This window comes from Papaver somniferum, chromosome 10, assembly GCF_003573695.1.
Source record: "Papaver somniferum cultivar HN1 chromosome 10, ASM357369v1, whole genome shotgun sequence".
Taxonomy (NCBI): Eukaryota; Viridiplantae; Streptophyta; class Magnoliopsida; order Ranunculales; family Papaveraceae; genus Papaver; species Papaver somniferum.
Window position 1 is genome coordinate 15,991,341 of NC_039367.1, and position 17,279 is coordinate 16,008,619.

Consider the following 17,279-nt stretch of genomic DNA (forward strand, 5'->3'; position numbering starts at 1 on the left):
CTGTTGGTGTTACTATTGATATGCTGAGAAGAACTGGGAGAAAACAGTGAAGAAGATGTCGACGTAATTCAAGGTTATAAAGATATTGAAGACATAGGTTTGGTTGATTTTGTGGTTTATTGAAGGTGAGATCAAGAACAAGGTTTAAGAATTTCTAAAACTAGGGTTTGAGATGATTACAGAAATTGAGAATGAAATCTGTAACAAGAAGAGCAGCAAGAAAATGGGTTTTAAGGGATTCAAGTCAACAACAGATGTCGATGATTTTCAAGGGTTAAATTCGATTCGAATTGGGTATGATTTGAAGAGGATTTGCTGATTTGGGAGGAATTGAGAAATGGGTTAGACAACAAACAATACAGATATGAGATTAGAATGAGATGTGTTGGTGGTTTTGCAGTGGTCAAGCATTGGAGGAAGTATTGAAGTGAGCTGCAGCTGGAGCTGAAGGTAACAGGACCAGTTGAACCAGAGAATGAATTTGGGAGTCTATGGAAGCTATAGAAGATTGAAGCTGAGGATGGCATACAACCTGTTCGAGTAAAGGTATGAACGATCTTTTCATCACCACTTCAAGCTCAGCTGATATTAGTTGAGCCTGTGTAAAAGGGTTGTTGCTGCAGTTGGTTAGATTGAGATTGATTTTGAATTGGCGAAGATCACTGGAGTTCCGGGTTGCTGTTTTAGACCAAGAATTTGAGCTAATCAGATGGAGTTTGTGGTTGTTTACCATTGTTTGATGGCTGTATAAACTGATGTTGTAGTCGATGATTTGGCATATGAACGAAGGTGAAGTGGAGGAGATGGAGTTAATGGTTTGTTGGTATGAATGGAGCTAACAAGATGGTTATAAAGCAGCAGAATAATTGATGCTGCAGTAGGGAACAAGGAACTGGATTGTATCTAGGAATGGGAGTATTTGAGCTAGAATTGCAGGGAATGAATGAAGCATATTAGTTGTGTGTTTGAGCTCAGTTGCAGTTTATGGAGAATGATGTTGCAGTGGCAGTTGGAAATGATGCTTTGAGGTTAGGGTTTGCATTGAATTTGTGAACTGCAGATAAGGAAAACTTGGGTTTGTGACTGATTGTTGTTGCAGTTGGTAATGAAGACTGCAAGGTTTTGTCTGCTACAACAGGGCCTGAGTTAATGGCTGGTTCTAATTGAATCAGGTGAACTCAAGTGGAGCTGCAAGTCTGATGTTGGTGGTGTTGCAACTGAACGATGTTATTACAGGGTGTATGGAACTTTTTATATGAATGTCTAGGGCAGGTACATCAGTTGTAGGTGCAGGTTGAGAATGTAGATAAGAGATAGAAGCAAACCATTACTCTGGTGTTGTCAAATGGAATCTCGAAGGCAGTACTGAGGATGCTGTCTAATGTTGGTGGTGTTTCAAGAGTTTGTGATTATGTGAATGAAGATGAATCTGGCAGTTTGACATATTTGTATGGAACCAAAATGGATGCAGTAGCTGTTGTAGTTAATGATGGAGTTGTTGCTGTTGAGCAATTTCAGGAGGGAGTTATTTGGTGGTGGACAAGACTGAGATAGATACTTTGTTGGTGCTGTGAAGCTGAGATTCAAATGACAGTGGTTAGAATTGCAGGATACTGCCTGGTGAAATGCCATTGCGGCTGGAGTTCAGTCTTTTATGCACCAGCATGGTGCAACATTGAGTATAGCCGTGCAAGATAGCAACTCTGGGCCTCTGGCCTAGGTCATAATGAATCAGACTGAGCCAGACCTGACTCATCTGATTAGCCATCTGACCCATTGACTCGGTGTGAATCAGTTGACTTCCCGAGTTGACTCGTTTACTTCATTTGACCGGTGACCGGGTGGACCTTGCCGGTCACCAGATATATGTTCCGACTACTTTTCCGGACCACTTCCGGCCAGTTCACCAGTTTTCCGGCGATTGTTTTTTGGCAGAGATTTTTACTGGGCTGTTTCCACATGTGGGTTGTATGGGCTTGGTGGACTTATATCTATTGGACCTTTGAAGACTAGACCTAATTTTGGAACAAGAGGAGCTACAAAAGAAAAAGTCTTCTACAACTTTTGGATGTCACGTATTATTTTTTACTTGGAGCTTTGGAGAGAACTTCTTCTAGGGTTTGCTTTCATTTGTTTTCATCTTCTTTATTTTATTAATTATGATTATGATGAACTCCATTATTATGAGTAACTAAATACTACTATTGGTTATGGGATAAAAGTTGATTTCTCAAATATGTTATTTGAATCTATGGATTAGTTTTGTCTCAATATTTTATTGTTTATGATTCATGGTCTATATTGTTATAGGATTTGATTGTTTGATTGGTTGAGTCCGGAATCAATCCGATTTGCATTCATCTCTAAAGATATATTAGGATTTTCAATACGAAAAAGTTGTTTGTCCCTAATTTTAAGTAGCATAATTGTGGGTAGTGCTTGTAGCGATATATCCTACTAATCACATATGAATCATAACCTTGGTTAAATCGAATTAGTGCTTTTACACGTTTGATTGCTTTGATTAGTCTTATTCCATAAATCTTAAAGCTTTTAGGGAGTTAAACTTAATTGTGCTTTTACACTTTGGGTTACTTTATAGGAAGAATTAGCATATGCATCTTTTAATGTGGTTGTGATGAAATTAGGGAATTGGCGAGATATTCTTGCGATCAAGGTATTCTAGAGATTTTAATAGATGAGAGATTAAAATATCAATTTTAGTCATTGATGAAAATACATGTTTGTGAATGATACTATCCCGTGACCAATATGTTCTCCTTATTGATTATTCAAATTATCTTTATTGCTTTCAATTATTTTATTTTCTTTGCTAAAACAACAAAAATCCTCCCTTGGTTACTTAAGAAACTAAAATTTTATAACAACAAAAGCCTCTCCGTGGAGACGAACTCTTTCCTACCACATACTATATTTATTGTAGTTAAGTAAGAAAGTGAAATTATATTTGACGGCTGATAACCGATCAAATTTTGGCGCCGTTGCCGGGGATCGAACCCGGATCACCCGCGTGACAGGCGGGAATACTTACCACTATCCTACAACGACAACCTCCAAATCAGGGGTCAAGTATGGAAGAGTTGCTGAAATCTTTTATGCAAAGGACGGAGAGCACGGTTAAGGAGTTGCAAACTCAAGTTGGTTCTATGGATATTGAGTTGAATCAATTAAAGGCACAAAATAGTGGAAAACTCCCTTCTCAACCTATTAACCCAAAAGGTGACGTGAATGCTATTACGTTGAGAAGTGGTACACAACTTTTGCAACATGAAGTTACTGATTCAGGCAAGGTGGAAACACCAAAGGAACCTGTTTTGGAGGAGAAAAATGTGGAGTCTCCCCAAACTACCGAGGTACCTATTTCTAACTCTAAAACTCCGGTTTCTACTTATGTTCCTCATTTACCTTTTCCTCGCAGATTTGCAAATTCCAAGAAGGCGGAACTAGAAAAGGAGATTTTAAACGTTCTCAAGAAGATTCATGTGAACATACCACTCAAAGATACAATCAAGCAAGTTCCCAAATATGCCAAGGTGTTGAAGGACTTGTGTACCAACAAGCAAAGGCTCAAAGGGTAATAAAGTGCTAAGTGTGGGGGAGAATGCTTCGGCACTCTTACAACACAAACTCCCACTTAAGTGCAAGGATCCTGGTAGCTTTGACATTCCCGTAAAAATTGGTAACACTACATTTAACAAACCAATGTTAGATTTAGGTGCATCCGTGAATGTTATGCCTGCATCCATATACAACTCACTTGATTTAGGTCCTCTTAAAAAGGCTGAAATTATGTTGCAATTAGCCGATCGCTCTAATGTCTACCCAATGGGTATAGTTGAGGATGTTCTTGTGCAGGTTAATCAACTAGTCTTTCCAGCTGACTTTTGCGTGTTAGAGATGAATGAAGGTTCACCGGACTCGTCTCTTCCATTGCTACTTGGGCGTCCCTTCATGAAAACGGCGAAAACCATTATTGGTATGGACAAGGGAACGTTGACTATGGAGTTTAATGGAGAAATAATATGTTTCAATATTATCGAGGCGATGAGATATCCTAGTGATGTCCACTCTTGTTTCTCTATTGATTTTATGGATACATTGGCACAACAAGTGTTTGAATTGAATGTTGGCGATGCTTTGGAAACCGTATTAACTACATCCATGGATAATGGTGTAGAGTGTGGTAATGAAGTCAAGGAAGCCCTTGGTGTTCTTAATTCACTACAAGGATGCCCGGAAACTCATAATATCTCTTTTATTTATTTACCAGGCAGTGATGGAAATCCTGTACCTTCAATTGTTAAATCGCCAAAGTTAGAATTGAAACCTCTTCCTAGTCACTTAAAGTACTTGTACTTGGGTGACAATGAAGAGTTACATGTGATTGTTTCTAACGAGCTTAGTGAATTACATGAGCAAAAACTTCTACGAGTACTAAGGAAGTACAATACGGCCATAGGATGGACAATTGCTGATATCAAGGGTATAAGCCCTCCCATTTATATGCACAAGATCCGTTTGGAGGATGATGCAAAGCCTACAAGGGAAGCAAAACGTCGTTTGAATCCCCCAATGATGGAAGTTGTGAAAAAGGAGATACTCAATCTTTTGGAAGTGGGTGTTATCTACCCCATATCTGATAGCAAGTGGGTGAGCCCGGTGCAAGTGCTACCAAAGAAATCAGGTGACGGTGGTGGAGAATGATAAGAATGAACTTGTCCCAACTCGTGTGCAAACCGGTTGGAGGGTTTGTACTGATTATAGAAAATTGAATGCCACCACTAGGAAAGATCATTTTCCATTACCTTTTATTGATCAAATGCTTGAACGTTTAGCTGGACACTCTTACTATTGCTTCCATGATGGCTATTCAGGTTATAATCAGATTGTGACAGCACCGGAGGACCAAGAGAAAACCACTTCACTTGTCCTTTTGGTACTTTTGCTTATAGAAGGATGCGTTTTGGCTTGTGCAATGCTCCAGCTACTTTTCAAAGGTGTATGGTTAGTATCTTTTCAAAATATGTTGAAAACATAATCGAAGTGTTCATATATGACTTTAGTGTCTTTGGTGATTCATTCTACCTTTGCTTGAACAACTTGTCTTTAATCCTTGAACGATGTGTTGAAACAAACCTTATGCTGAATTGGGAGAAGTGCCATTTTATGGTAACTCATGGCATAATTTTAGGCCATATAATATCTTCTAAAGGCTTGGAAGTTGATAAATCTAAGATTGACCTTATTCGTGCTCTAACCCCTCCCACTACGGTGAGGGAGATACGTTCTTTTCTTGGACACGCAGGTTTTTATCGTAGATTCATCAAGGACTTTTCCAAGATAGCATCACCACTTTGTAATTTATTGCAAAAAGATGTGGTTTTTAACTTTGATGAAAAGTGTATAGAGGCATTCAATCGCTTGAAAGAGCTTTAGATTTCATCCCCTATCATTAAACCACCGGATTGGAGCAAGCCTTTTGAGCTCATGTGTGATGCAAGTGACTATGCGGTTGGTGCGGTGCTTGGGCAACGTGTGGGTAAGATACCTCATGCTATTTATTATGCTTCTAGAACGTTAAATGAGGCCCAACAAAACTACACAACCACTGAAAAAGAGTTGTTAGCAATTGTTTTTGCTTTGGAAAAGTTTCGCTCTTATCTAATTAGTACAAAAGGTGTTGTCTTTTCTGATCATGCAGCACTTAGGTACTTGCTAATGAAGAAAGAAGCGAAACCGAGGCTCATACGATGGATTTTACTTTTGCAAGAGTTTGATCTTGAAATCAAAGACAAGAAAGGAATTGAGAACACCGTTGAGGATCACTTGAGACGTCTTGCTGTGGCCAAGGAAGTTATCCCATTGCGTGAAAGCTTCCCGGATGAGCAACTATTCTCAATTGCCTTTGGAGAACCATGGTATGCTGATATTTTCAATTACTTGGTGTCTACAAAAATTCCAAAGAACTTGTCTCGTGCTGACAGGGGCAAACTTAAGAAGTTGGGAAACCAGTACATATGGGATGATCCATACTTGTGGAAACATTGCAGCGACCAAGTAATAAGAAGGTCCGTTCCCGAATGTGAATTTAATTCTATAATGTCCTTTTGTCACTCTTATGCTTGCGGAGGACATTTTGGGAGTAAGAGAACCGCTCACAAGGTGTCTGAAAGCGGTTTCTATTGGCCAACCTTGTTCAAGGATGCCTATATATTTTGTACAACTTGTGATAGGTTCCAAAGAAAAGGCAATCTAGGTGCTCGAAATCAAATGCCACAAACTTTTATTCAATTTATTGAAGTTTTCTATGTATGGGGTATTGATTTTATGGGTCCTTTTGTCAACTCCCATGGGAATTTTTATATCTTACTTGTTGTTGGTTACGTCTCTAAATGGGTGGAAGCTAAGGCCACCCCAACTAACGATTCTAAAGTGGTTTCATATTTTGTGCAAGCTAATATTTTTGCAAGGTTTGGAATCCCAAGAGGCATAATTAGCGATGGGGGTTCACACTTCAAAAACAGGTTCTTACAAAGCTTGTTGAAGAAGTACAATGTGTCACACAAGATTTCAACACCTTATCATCCCCAAACAAATGGACAAGCCGAGGTTTCCAACCCAGAGGTGAAATCCATTCTTGATAAGACGGTGAATCCAACAAGGAAAGATCGGAGCGTGCGACTTAATGATGCTTTGTGGGCTTATAGAACCGCATACAAGACACCTATTGGGATGTCTCCCTTTAGGATTGTGTATGGTAAACCTTGTCACCTACCCGTTGAGATTGAGCATAAGGCGTTTTGGGCTATTAAGCAATGCAATATGGAGATGGATGGTGCTGGAAAGCAAAGGAAGCTACAACTCCAAGAGCTAGAATAGCTTCGCAATGATGCATTTGAAAGCTCACACATTTACAAGGAGAAAACGAAGGCTTTTCATGATACTATGATTTCTAGAAAATATTTTTTTGTTGGGCAGAAAGTGCTTTTATTTAATTTTCGCTTGCAATTATTTCCGGGTAAATTAAGGTCACGTTGGATAGGACCTTTTATTGTTACTAATGTGTTTTCTCATGGTGCAGTAGAAATTCGTAGTATTGCTACAGGAAAGGAGTTTAAAGTGAATGGGCACCGACTGAAACCATATTATGAGAACTTTACTTCCGAAGTTGTGGAAGGAGTGAACTTTGTGGAAGTAATCCCTCTGGAGGAGTCTTAGCAAACAAGGAGCAAGTCTGGCTGACGACTTTAAATCAAGCGCTAAGTGGGAGGCAACCCACCGTTTTTGTATCTTTACCTTTATGTTTTTATTTATTTTTAAGTATTTTTATCTTTGTTTTTGCATATTATTTGCGTAATTTCCCACCTTGAACTTCAGTTTGGATGAGGTAATTTACATTGAGGACAATGTAAAGTTTAAGTGTGGGGGAGCATTTATATGTTTTTAGAGTTTGATGCTTTTTAGTAAAAAAAAATGATGATACTCCAAAACATAGAAATATGTGCCTTTAGGATGACATTACCAATATATGTGGATGAAACCGTTTTGGTTGCGGGAGTTGAGGAACCCATTAACCACAAGGGACAAAATTATTCAACTGTTAGAAATAATATGAAAGTTTTTACCATAGATCAGAATATCACCATATCACTTTCTGTTTTTACTTTTGCAACCTTTATGTTATATCTATGTGATTTGGTGGGTCACTAACATCGAATTGTTATTGCTGTTATGATGAAATAGTGTGATTGGGTTACTACAAAAAGAGAAAAAAGAAAGAAAAAAAAAGACCGACCAATTGACCAAGCGGAATAAATTTGACACTTGGATAAAGCAACATGTGTGTGTTCTCCCTGTCTCCGTCGCCTAAGCAAGCGTGGAGTGAAGGATCCAAGGGAACTATCATGTAATATGCGGACAAGAAACATGCGCTTGGATCCACAAGATCCAATCATGATGTCAAAAAAAAAAATTGTTATGGTGCAATAAAATAGACTCCTGGTTCCCTTGTATATGCCAGTGAGTCGATCTAGATTTAAGTTTATTGACTGCTGGTTCCCTTGTATATGCCAGCATGTTGATATTAGAATTCAGACCAGTAGCTCAATCCAATAGGATTCATAGGTTCATCATTGACAGCAACCTTCAGACAAATATGGGAAACATCGATCACTTTAGTAAACATCACAACCATCTATATCTATTTCCATCTTCTTTATCTATTCATTTGTGATTGTGGTTTGTTAGTTTCCGAGATTGTGGCTTGTTCGACTTTCTTAACAGAGCTTAATTTATATATATTAATTTGGATTCATAACAAGGTACCTCCTTTTGCAACCATTTTGGATTCATTCATGGATTTGTCACAGGTAAATGGAGTTTGAAAAATAGGTTTTGTAGGCAAACCTCTTGTAAACCTTCACGAGACTATAACTCGTCCACTAGGGACACCTAGGGGTTCAAAGACTTGTTATTTATGCTAAAAGTGACTGTAGGCTCGACGAGACGGAGTTGTATGTATGTTTTAGAATTCTTTTGTTTGATTTGCTCGAGGACTAGAAAAGTCTAAGTGTGTGGGAATTTGATAGGTGTATAAAACACCTAATCTTATATCTAGTATTTATGCTTTCTTTGCTATTTTCTTGTAAATTATATATCTTATGTTTGCTTTTGAGTGTTTAGGTACTTTGGAGTCATTTGGAACAAAAGAAGAAGAAACATCCCAAAAGTCTCATCTCAAGTGCAAAAGTGTTGGAGGAGGATTATTTCTCATTATTTTCTTTTATTTCTTCATCTCTATCTGAAAAGCATGTCGGCTTTAGTGATGCAAAACTATTGTCTGAAAAGCATGACAGCTTTAGTGATGAATAGAAATTGAAGAGAAGAAGTGGATTTGAGAAGTAAAAGACAGCTGATGTTGGTGGAAGAATTCAAGAGAAGAAAATAGCGTTCATTTGGAGCAGGAGGGCAGAATCACCGTTGCACAGACAAGCGCAATCGGAAGCACAATGGAGGAAAAGGAGTCGCCATCTTATGGCGGTCCGTATCAATTCTTTGGGTGCCTAGAGTAATCTGGGCATCCCTTATCTACTCTCCCTAGGAGGCTATATCCATTTTTACTCCTACAGAAGACCTAAAAATCAGATAAGAATTTCTCTAATCATTTACATTTATTCCTCTCTACCTGAAACTGAGAGAAGGCGGCCATGGAGATCGAAAGAGACACTCAGAATAATCAAAGGGTTTTTGGTTCTGTTGGTGTTACCATTAATATGCTTAGAAGAACTGGGAGAAAACAGTGAAGAAGATATCGACGTAATTCAAGGTTATAAAGATATTGAAGACATGGGTTTGGTTGATTTTGTAGTTTATTGAAGGTGGGATCAAGAACAAGGTTTAAGAATTTCTAAAACTAGGGTTTGAGATGATTACAGAAATTGAGAATGAAATCTGTAACAAGAAGAGCAGCAAGAAGATGGGTTTTAAGGGATTCAAGTCAACAACAGATGTGGATGATTTTCAAGGGTTAAATTCGATTCGAATTGGGTATGATTTGAAGAGGATTTGCTGATTTTGGAGGAATTGAGAAATGGGTTAGACAACAAACAATACAGATCTGAGATTAGAATGGGATGTGTTGGTGGTTTTGCAGTGGTCAAGCATTGGAGTGAGCTGCAGCTGGAGCTTAAGGTTTCAGGACCAGTTGAACCACAGAATGAATTTGGGAGTCTATGGAAGTTATAGAAGATTGAAGTTGAGGATGGTATACAACCTGTTCGAGTAAAGGTCTGAACGACCTTTTCATCACCACTTCAAGCTCAGTTGATATTAGTTGAGCCTGTTAGACCAAGAATTTGAGCTAATCAGATGAAGTTTGTGGTTGTTTACCACTGTTTGATGGTTGTATAAACTGATGTTGTAGTCGATGATTTGGCATATGAACGAAGGTGAAGTGGAGGAGATGGAGTTAATGGTTTGTTGGTATGAATGGAGCTAACAAGATGGTTATAAAGCAGCAGAATGGTTGATGCTGCTGTAGAGAACAAGGAACTGGATTGTGGCTAGGAATGGGAGTATTTGAGCTAGAATTGCAGGGAATGAATGAAGCATATTAGTTGTGTGTTTGAGATCAGTTGCAGTTTATGGAGAATGATGTTGCAGTGGCAGTTGGAAATGATGCTTTGAGGTTAGGGTTTTCCTTGAATTTGTGAACTGCAGATAAGGAAAACTTGGGTTTGTGACTGATTGTTGTTGCAGTTGGTAATGAAGACTGCAAGGTTTTGTCTGCTACAACAGGGCCTGAGTTAATGGCTGGTTCTGATTGAATCAGGTGAACTCAAGTGGAGCTGCAAGTCTGATGTTGGTGGTGTTGCAACTGAACGATGTTATTACAGGTGTATGGAACTGTTTATATGAATGTCTAGGGCAGGTACATCAGTTGTAGGTGCAGGTTGAGAATGTAGAGAAGAGATAGAAGCAAACCATTACTCTGGTGGTGTCAAATGGAATCGCTAAGGAAGGACTGAGGATGCTGTCTAATGTTGGTGGTGTTTCAAGAGTTTGTGATTCTGTGAATGAAGATGAATCTGGCAGTTGGCAGATTTGTACGGAACCCAAACGGATGCAGTAGGTGTTGTAGTTAATGATGGAGCTGTTGCTGTTGAGCAATTGCAGGAGGGAGTTATTTGGTGGTCGACAAGACTGAGATAGATACTTTGTTGGTTCTGTGAAGCTGAGATTGAAATGACAGTGGTTAGAATTGCAGGATGCTGCCTGGTGAAATGCCATTGCGGCTGGAGTTCAGTCTGTATGCACCAACATGGTGCAACGTTGAGTATAGCCGTGCAAGATAGAAACTCTGTCCTAGGCCATAGTGAATCAGACTGAGCCAGACTTGACTCATCTGATTAGCCATCTGACCCATTGACTCGGTGTGAATCAGTTGACTTCCCGAGTTGACTCGTTTACTTCATTTGACCGGTGACCGGGTGGACCTTGCCGGTCACCAGAGATATTTTCCGACTACTTTTCCGGTAAACTTCCGGGCAGTTCACCAGTTTTCCGGTGATTATTTTTTGGCAGAGATTTTTACTGGGTTGTTTCCACATGTGGGTTGTATGGGCTTGGTGGACTTATATCTATTGGACTTTTGAAGACTAGACCTAATTTTGGAACAAGAGGAGCTACAAAAGAAAAAGTCTTCTACAACTTTTGGATATCACGTATTATTTTCTACTTAGAACTTTGGAGAGAACTTCTTCTAAAGTTTGCTTTCGTTTGTTTTCATCTTCTTTATTTTATTGATTATGATTATGATGAACTCCATTATTATGAGTAACTAAATACTACTATTGGTTATGGGATAAAAGTTGATTTCTCAAATATGTTATTTGAATCTATGGATTAGTTTTATCTCAATATTTTATTGTTTATGATTCATGGTCTATATTGTTATAGGATTTGATTGTTTGATTGGTTGAGTCCGGAATCAATCCGATTTGCATTCATCTCTAAAGATATATTAGGATTTTCAATACGAAAAAGTTGTTTGTCCCTAATTTTAAGTAGCATAATTGTGGGTAGTGCTTGTAGCGATATATCCTACTAATCACATATGAATCATAACCTTGGTTAAATCGAATTAGTGCTTTTACACGTTTGATTGCTTTGATTAGTCTTATTCCATAAATCTTAAAGCTTTTAGGGAGTTAAACTTAATTGTGCTTTTACACTTTGGGTTACTTTATAGGAAGAATTAGCATATGCATCTTTTAATGTGGTTGTGATGAAATTAGGGAATTGGCGAGATATTCTTGCGATCAAGGTATTCTAGAGATTTTAATAGATGAGAGATTAAAATATCAATTTTAGTCATTGATGAAAATACATGTTTGTGAATGATACTATCCCGTGACCAATATGTTCTCCTTATTGATTATTCAAATTATCTTTACTGCTTTCAATTATTTTATTTGCTTTGATAAAACAACAAAAATCCCCCCTTGGTTACTTAAGAAACTAAAATTTCATAACAACAAAAGCCTCTCTGTGGATACGAATTCTTTCCTACCACATACTATATTTATTGTAGTTAAGTAAGAAAGTGAAATTATATTTGACGGCTGATAACCGATCAAATTTTGGCGCCGTTGCCGGGGATCGAACCCAGGTCACCCGCGTGACAGGCGGGAATACTTACCACTATACTACAACGACAACCTCCAAATCAGGGGTCAAGTATGGAAGAGTTACTGAAATCTTTTATGCAAAGGACGGAGAGCACGGTTAAGGAGTTGCAAACTCAAGTTGGTTCTATGGCTATTGAGTTGAATCAATTAAAGGCACAAAATAGTGGGAAACTCCCTTCTCAACCTATTAACCCAAAAGAGGATGTGAATGCTATTACTTTGAGAAGTGGTACACAACTTGTGCAACCCGAAGTTACTGATTCGGGCAAGGTGGATACACCAAAGGAACCTGTTTTGGAGGAGAAAAATGTGGAGTCTCCCCAAACTACCGAGGTACCTATTTCTAACTCTAAAACTCCGGTTTCTACTTATGTTCCTCCTTTACCTTTTCCTCGCAGATTTTCAAATTCCAAGAAGGCGGAACTAGAAAAGGAGATTTTAGACGTTCTCAAGAAGATTCATGTGAACATACCACTCATAGTTGCAATCAAACAAGTTCTCAAATATGCCAAGGTGTTGAAGGACTTGTGTACCAACAAACAAAGGCTCAAAGGGTAATGAAGTGCTAAGTGTGGGGGAGAATGCTTCGACACTCTTACAACACAAACTCCCACTTAAGTGCAAGGATCTTGGTAGCTTTGACATTCCCGTCAAAATTGGTAACACTATATTTAACAAAGCAATGTTAGATTTAGGTGCATCCGTGAATGTTATGCCTGCATCCATATACAACTCACTTGATTTAGGTCCTCTTAAAAAGGATGAAATTGTGTTGCAATTAGCCGATCGCTCTAATGTCTACCCAATGGGTATAGTTGAGGATGTTCTTGTGCAGGTTAATCAACTAGTCTTTCCAGCTGACTTTTGCGTGTTAGAGATGAATGAAGGTTCACCGGACTCGTCTCTTTCATTGCTACTTGGGCGTCCAGGATGAAATTAGGGTATCCTAGGGCTACTTTCTATGAAGAATTCACATATGCATCTTTTAATGTGGTTGTGATGAAATTAGGGAATTAGCGGGATATTCTTGCGATCAAGGTATCCTAGGGATTTTAATAGATGAGAGATTAAAATATCAATTCTAGTCATTGATGAAAATAAATGTTTGTGAATGGTACTATCCCGTAACCAATATCTTTTCCTTATTGATTATTCAAATTATCTTTATTGCTTTCAATTATTTTATTTTCTTTGCTAAAACAACAAAAATCCCCCCTTGGTTACTTAAGAAACTAAAATTTTATAACAACAATAGCCTCTCCGTGGATACGAACTCTTTCCTACCACATACTATATTTATTGTAGTTAAGTAAGAAAGTGAAATTATATTTGACGACTGACAACCGATCACAATACTCCTATAGAAACCACTAGATATTTTTTATTGACCACCCTTTTGCTAGATCTATATGGTCCGGGGTAAATGTTTGCGTCGATTACGTTCTAACTTCTCATAACTCTTTTTTGGAGTGGATGGTGAGTCGTTTTTTTGCGCAGGTGTTGTACGTGGGGGACGTATGAGTGCTCCCGAGTACTCCGTGTATCTTTTTATTGTCATTGTGTGGATGATTTGTAAGGACAGGTGTTCTCCTATATTCCAAGGAACCAAACCGAATAAAACAGTAACCATTGAAAGGATCTTACTTCTTGTAAATCAATGCAGTAGTTTTCGAGATAATTATTCCTCTCATGTAGCTAATATAGTCACTTGTAACTCTTGTTGGATACCCCTGGCTGAAACTTCAAGAAAATCATTATTGATGCTTAATTTGTAAAGAGACATGTCTTGCCGGTATAAAACTACTCATTAGACATTTTTCAGGGTCTTTTTCTGGAGCAAATGAGAGATATGATAACGGAGGGTTGATACCTAATATGGAGGCGTAGCAGCTAGAGTGCGCAACTCTAAAGGAAGATATCTTATGGGCTTGTTGATCGATACTATGAAAGAGTGGTGCTTGAATCTTTTGAAAAACTTCAAGCACATAATGGTGCTTATTAAGGTATTAAGCACATAATGGTGCTTATGTTCGCTGGTTAAATCATAGTGTTATTTTAGACATTAAACTTCTTTTGAAAAATAAAATTTTTAGTCTTGTAAGTTTATTAAGGAACAACATAATGGTGCAACCACTACAGACAATTTCGGCCGAGATATCACCGATAATACCCACTCACTCGAGATGAGACATGATACATCTCCGATAAAGTATTTGGACGATAATCTCGGCCGATATGTACCTAGACGAGTTAGCTAAGATGGTCGATATTAAGTGATCGCTTTCGTATGCGTCAAAAATAAATTACACTTTCTTACTACTCAAAATATAAATATAGCAAGGGCAAGAAAGGATCGTTCCCACATAGAGGTCTTGGGTTGTCAATATGTTACGGTTTCTTATAAGTAACAAGGGGGGATTTTCTGATTTTTATTAGAGTATACTAAAATAAAAGCAAGCAAACAAAGAAATAAACAAGCAAATCAAAGATGTAAAGATATTGGTTAAGGACTCATCTTCATTCACAAACATGCTTTTTAACAATAACTAGAATTGATATTTAATCTCTCTTTATCAAAGGCCCTAAGATACCTTGATCGCAAGTATATCCCGCAAATCTGCTATTTTCATCAAAAACACGTTAAAAGATGCGAGTATGAATTCTACCTTAGAGAACAACCTAACGGTAAAAACACTAATCAAGTTTAATTCCCTAGATGCATTAAGTTCTATGAAATCAGGCCAATCAAAGCAATCGAACGTGTAAAAGCACTAATCCGATTTAACAAAGGTTATGACTCACTTGTGACTACTATGATGTATCACTACAAGCAATATTCACAATTATGCTACTTGTATTCAAGGTGTATCAAGTTTACGTATAATAAACCCTAAACTAGCAATAGATATGATTACGAGTTCTACCAATTTGCAACTTGACAAAACTAATAATCAATCATACATGGCGATATTTTTTAGCGAATCATAATCGATAAAACATGAGATAAAACTAATTTATTGAGCACAACCCATGTTTGGAAATCCAACTTATTCCTTAACAAAAGATAATTATCTAGCTCATGTTCATGGAGTTCATAACAAGAAGAAAAGAAAAGCTTTCATCTTTCTAAACCCTAGAACCAAAAAGTAGAAGCCTCCCTTACGGAGATATCTCTCGGTTTTGAGAAAGAGTTTTCTATTTATATGCTTCTCCAATTCCAAAGGATACTCTTTACAAGTTTAGGTCTTCTCAAAACCCATCTCCACGTGATCCACCGAGCCCATGAGTTAAAACATCTATTCTGGAAATTCTGGGGTGCAAAACTGGTCGCCGGATTGCTGACGTCATCACCGGAATCCGGTCATTGAACCATCAGAAACTGTCACCAGAAAACTATCTCCGACCACTGAACCATCGGAAACTGTCACCGGGAAAATATATACTTCGAGCACCTCATCTCTCCATCTCTGTAGTTCATACATTGACAAAAACCATCCAACCCAACTTCCTATTTCTTGCGAAAACGTACCCAAAAGCGTGACTCGAAACTCATATATGCCATGGCCGACTCTCGCATCCAACACATATCCCCTTCGCGATTCAATCAAACTTTAAGTTTCACACTCTAATCTCTGATGTCTGGCATCCTGGGCTAGGCTCGCTGGCTCATCATTCTTACTGCGTTTTCCGCAGTTTCTGCAGTTCTGGAGTGTTTGTTGTTCCTAAACCTATACCATCACAAACTGCAGCTGAACTTCAGGCCTTTGCCAATGGCACTAACAGCAACATCAGCATCATTCTATCTCAGGTACTCAACTGCAAACAACCCCAGAAACTCGAGCCATCAATACTATATCTCAGCTACTCTTTCCAATCCATACACCATTTACAGCTCATTTCAACTCCAGTTTCCTGCACCGTCTCTTCTTCCCAGTTACTTCAATAGCATCCACAACTCCATTCTATGATCTACCCTGTCTCGACAACTAGCATATATCTGTTGCAGCATGTCCATTCTCTTCCCAGGCCAACAAAAATCAACTACTAACTGCAGCTTCAATTGCCATCTGAAACAGCCTCAAGTCACTCTTCAAATTCAGTTCAATTCTTGCAACAACAACTCCATTGCCTCAGACTCTCAGCATCAACAATTCATTCTTTGTATCTCAAATTACCATTAATCCGGGTATGACCTCTTGAATTACAGCTGCGATACAAACTTCCCTTAACAGCAACTGATGTGATTTTAATTGAGTTGTAGTAAAAAGTTCGTTGAGACTTGTGAAAGCAAAAGATTTAGATTTAATGAAATTTAAAAACAAACAAAACTTAATTCAAGATTATTAGAAATAACCAAGACACTGATTCCACTATCACACATGAATAAATTATGGCAAATAATCCAAAACTCTAATTATCTTTTAAATCCCTTATTTCTTAATTCACAACTAATCAAACATATTCTCAAATATTAATTGTATTCCCCAAGCATAGACTATCAATTGATTAAACAAAGTATAATCTATCAAATTGAATCACAAGTAATTAAGAAAATTATGTAAACATTTAAAAACTCTGCAAGAGCAGTGATTGAGTAAATTATAATTAAAAATTAGAGAGAATGAAATAGTTACCCATTATTCATGCGTGAATAGCTTCCTCATTGCCTTGGTTGTGGGAGAATTAGCTCATCATCATGTTGGAAACACACTCAAAATTCATTTTTATAGCTCAAAGGGTGTTTACAAAGATGAAATGGAGAAAAACTATTAAAAATCGGGTTTGCAACAGTTATAAGTGTTACAAACTGAAAAGAATGATAGAACAGTACTCTCGCGGATTCTGTAGCTCTCGACCCACGCCTGTGTGTCGTTTCCATTTTGAAAAATCGACTGTCTTGGATGGTCTGTTCTTCGTGTTCTTCAGAATGTTATGCCTGCATCCATATACAACTCACTTGATTTAGGTCCTCTTAAAAAGGATGAAATTGTGTTGCAATTAGCCGATCGCTCTAATGTCTACCCAATGGGTATAGTTGAGGATGTTCTTGTGCAGGTTAATCAACTAGTC

The 17,279-nt window shown here is 38.0% G+C and overlaps 2 non-coding genes across 2 annotated transcripts; both read right to left on the reverse strand.

Annotated features, from left to right (window-relative positions):
* Window positions 1-2,997: 2,997 nt before the first annotated feature.
* On the reverse strand, window positions 2,998-3,069 carry TRNAD-GUC. The gene has a single exon. It is a non-coding gene; the product is annotated as a tRNA-Asp (tRNA).
* A 9,096-nt stretch (window positions 3,070-12,165) lies between these two features.
* TRNAD-GUC lies at window positions 12,166-12,237 on the reverse strand. Its single transcript has one exon. It is a non-coding gene; the product is annotated as a tRNA-Asp (tRNA).
* Window positions 12,238-17,279: the final 5,042 nt, after the last annotated feature.